The sequence below is a fragment of the Lactuca virosa genome, chromosome 1, assembly GCF_052849685.1.
Source record: "Lactuca virosa cultivar CGN04683 chromosome 1, Lactuca_virosa_CGN04683_v6, whole genome shotgun sequence".
In the NCBI taxonomy this organism is placed as follows: Eukaryota; Viridiplantae; Streptophyta; class Magnoliopsida; order Asterales; family Asteraceae; genus Lactuca; species Lactuca virosa.
Genome location: NC_136426.1, coordinates 191,960,054 through 191,964,453, shown reverse-complemented (window position 1 = coordinate 191,964,453; position 4,400 = coordinate 191,960,054).

The following is a 4,400-nucleotide window of genomic DNA, read 5'->3' as shown; positions in this document are numbered from 1 at the left end:
TGATGGTCAGAATTTGATTGTATGGTCTTGTTGTCGGGAATAGCAATTGCGATTTGAGAAGTGTTCAGCGGAGAGTCGAACTCCCTTAGGGTTCGTGATGTGCGAATGCCGGGAAGTGATTTTGTGGAGGTTGCTCGTTTCAGAGGAAATCAGTTCATGGATAAGAGGAGTATGTTGAGTGGGGATGACTGATTTATAACGAATGAGTCACTGGTGGTTGGGAGTCAGTGCTCTAAGTGGGGGAGATTGGAAAATTCTCAGGAGGATCGATAAGCGTTAGAGTTTGATTAGCTGTTGGGATCCAACAGTGTTTCAGTCAGCCAAGAGTGTGGACTGGTATGAGTAAGTGACAGACCGATGGGGCGGAGTACAGACCAAGGATTTCGGAAAGGGTGATTGGTTGTTGTGAGGCCTAGGATTAGGCCGGGATCTGAGTATATGGAATGGAGTTAGAGTTCGGAACCCCTAGAGGGCTAGAACAGTATGTACGGTAGAGATTCCCAGGAAAGATAGTTCGGGGTGATGTATGATAGTTTGAGCGGTCTGGGGAGACTGAAGGTCGGTGGGCGTACCAGTCAGGCCGAAGGCTCGGAGAACGGTCCAGACAGGCTGAAGGCCCTGGAGGGCGGTCCAGACATGCTGAAGGTTCTGAGAGTGGTCCAGATTGGCTGAAGGCCTGGTAAGGCGGTCCAGTCATGCTGAAGACTCTGTATGTGTTGATAGATCTGCATGAGGAGATGGATTGAGTATGTTGCGATGCAATAGGTAGGTCTGGCCCCGGTTATTGATCATGTTAGTGGAAGGTGGTGCATGGACCCGAGAGTCCTTGCGAGCAGATTCAGAGCATGTGTGATGCATGGAGTAGCGGTTACTCTACAAGGGATAGTGTAGAGTAAGGTGTGAACACCGTGGCACTTGTCTGAAGTGGAAAGGTTGGCAAGTAGATTCCGTTGGATAAGGAAAGGGTAGGATATGTAGCTCCGAGAGGGAGTGTTGGTTCACGAAAGTGAAAGCAGTAGTGAAAATGGATGGTTGAAAGTATTTCAATTATGGTTAGTGAGCTTGGTAAGTGTGCCAGTGGTATGGAAGCACACCCAGTTTGGGTGTCTGCTGAAGTTACAGGAGAATTTCCGGTGGTGTAGAACCGGAGGAGTTCGGAAGGGATGCAAGGATGGAGCCTTGGATTTTCAGTATGATTGTGATCAGGAAGTTATGTATGTAGCGGTAATTCATCCTGGGGATGTATGGTGGTATCGTCAGTGTGTCGGGTTTTTCCAACCCGAGGATATAGAGCAGGTTCAGCATGGGTATGTGATTGCAGGGGCGAGCTCATGGGAGTTGCTCAGAAACTGAAGGATGTGCCATCCTGTCAGCACGGAAGGAAAAGAGTTGGATTCGGGAAGGAAGCGGGATAAGCCCAGCAGTAAATTCGATAAAGTTATGACAAGCGAGGAAAGGGATAACATTTGGTACCGGGTCAGGACCCGGTGGTTCAAGATGATATCTAGCTTTGTAAAAGTCAAGTGATTATGTGATTTGGAAGGATGAAAGTATCATCGGGTGATCATTGGTTGATAAGTGTTGTTATCAGAGAAAGAAGTCGGTGGTCGGCTTGAAGCAGTTGTCGTGACTCTGTGAGAAAGAGTTGGACTTTATGGGGGTTTGATAGCAGTGTTTGGAGGAACCTGGGTCGGTTGATACCAGGAGATGCGTTGTGGGAATAGTATCTGGAATTGTGTGCTGCAGCAGGCTTCGAGGACGAAGCCTAATTTAAGTGGGGGAGAATTGTAACATCCCAAGTTCCAGAGTAAGAGATCGGGGGTGTAAAGTGTAAATGGAGGTTTGGACTCGACGAGTTGGAAAGGTAACTCGGCGAGTCGAGTCGCGAGTGGACCGCGTGAATAAGTGACCCGACTCGACGAGTCGGGGCTAGACTCGGCGAGTCCGTGCTGGAATATGAAACCCTATTTTCAGGGTTTGCACCCTATTTAAAGAATGATATGCCTTCATTTCAGCCTCTATATTCCCTGAGTGTTCCAGAGAAACCCTAAATCGTGGGAGACTCCATTGTTGAGAAGAGTGAAGCTTGGAAGAGGAAATTGGTAAAGAAAGTTGGAGGAATTTGGGGTAGCATCAAGAGAGCTTGTGGATCTGAAGTCTACATCAGTTTAGACTCATCTTTGGGGTAAGAAGTGACCTCCTTAAGACTTTTTCCTTATTGTCATCCATGGTGGTTGTTTTGGGGATTCTTTAGCATGATTGAGATCTATTTTGGGTATAGAGACTAGATCTGAAGTTGCAACTTCAGATCTAGGTTGTATTGGAGCCATGAGGGCAGAAAGCATCAGCCATGGGGTTTGATTGAGAGTGTCTTTGTCCCAAAACCTTCTTGTAGCTTGGTTGGAGCTTGTTGAGCCTTGCATGCACGTAAAGTTGGAAACTTTACGTGTGAATCTGGCCCTAGGAGTCCAGATCTATGTATTGGAAGCAATGAAATGGCCTGTAATCGTCTGAATGAAGATGTCATGTGCATGGAGTCGGCGAGTTGAAGAAAAACTCGGCGTGTCTGTTGAAGATTGCCTTGGACTCGGCGAGTCTGTTCTTGGAGTCGACGAGTCTGTTCTTGGACTCGGCGAGTCTGGTCGTGGAACCCTAACCTTTTCTGGTTAAGCCGTGTCTCGGTGAGTTGAGGGACAACTCGGTGAGTTGAGCAGGATGAGACTCGAAGATTGTTGGACTCGGCGAGTCTTGGGGGTGACTCGGCGAGTTGAGTCGTGGTTGGGAGTTTCTGAGTATAGGGACTCGACGAGTCAACGGGTTGACTCGATGAGTAGGGTCAACCAGGAAGGTTGACTTTGACTGAGGACTTTGACTTTGACCAAGAGTTGACCAGTTGACTTCCAGGGGTATTTTTGGTAATTATTGGTATTTATTGGTTTTGGTTATGTTCAGTGGTGGAGTTAGCGTCGGTGGTCGGAGAAGCGTGATCTTATTTCTTCAGTCGGCAGTTGCAGGTGAGTTATCCTCACTATATCGACAGGGTCTACGGCACCAAGGCCGACCCTTTATCGGATGGAAATCCGGGTATTGTTTGTTATGTTATTGCTTTGTTGGCATCCTAGTAGTTAGGATGGTATACGTTAGAGACCTGGTTAAGGTCGGTATCCTGGTATATAGGATGATGGTATGCTAGTGACCGGTTAGGTCGGTATCCTGGTTAGGATGTTGCTATGTTATGTGATATGCTGGATCGGTTTGATTAGTTGTGAGATGTTATATGATTATATGTTTATGTGCACATGGTTGTTGGACTAGGGTTGGGTTGAGGCGGGTCCTGCTTTGTGCTGTAGGCCAACATACCCAGGGCGGACCGGTTAGGCCGAAGGCCCGGCGAGCGGTCCGGATAGGCTGAAGGCCCCAAGAGGGCGGACCAGACGTGCCGAGGCTCGGAGAGTGGACCATACAGACTGAAGGCCCGGTGCGGGCGGACCAGTCATACTGTAGACTCAGAGAGTGGACCAGGTGGACTGAAAGCCCGGTGCGGGCGGACCAGTCACACTATAGACTCGGAGAGAGAGTGGACCGGGTGGACTGAAGGCCTGGTGCAGGCGGACCAGTCACATTGTAGACTCGATATGCATGGCTGTTTTGTTTATGATATGATATGATATGTGTATGGTATTGTGGTTGGTATTTTGGGGGTAACTCACTAAGCTTTCGGGCTTACAGTTTCAGTGTATTGTTTCAGGTACTTCAGGAGATCGTGACAAGGCGAAGGCGTGATGGTACCGCTCCTCAGTTTTATGTTGATGTTCTGGGATACTCTGATAATAAATGAATTGAAAACCTTTTTGTAATAACTTAATGAATATGGGTTGTTTTGGAAAAGTTTAAATTGGTTGTAAATTTTTGGATGTTACACATGTAGACATGGCTAGTTTGCATCGGATGCAACTTCCCAGTTATCTGCTGAAAATGTAATCTAATTTTAAATATGGATATTGTAATGTATTTTGAAACTAAATTTTGTAAAAGGAACGGTAGGATTATCTAAATGACAATTGTTTTCGTTAACATTATTGCAAAGAGAGTTATAAATCCTAATACATATTTAGATTGGTTGCCAGAAATTAGGAAATCATAAGGGATACATATTTTGTTCGCAGTCAATAAAATCTCCTTTAATTCTAACAACATCTGTTAGATGGTCCCGTTCTGCACGAAGCTTATCAATCTCCGCATTTGCATCTTTAATCCACTTCTTAGCTTGTTTCACTTATTTCATAGCTTCAACAACCCCTTTTTCTTTTTCATTTACTTGTTCCGCTAGATCGTCTGCACATTGATTTAGCATGCGACTTCTTTCAGAGTCTCTTTCGTTTGGTTCTTTAGCAGCCTTC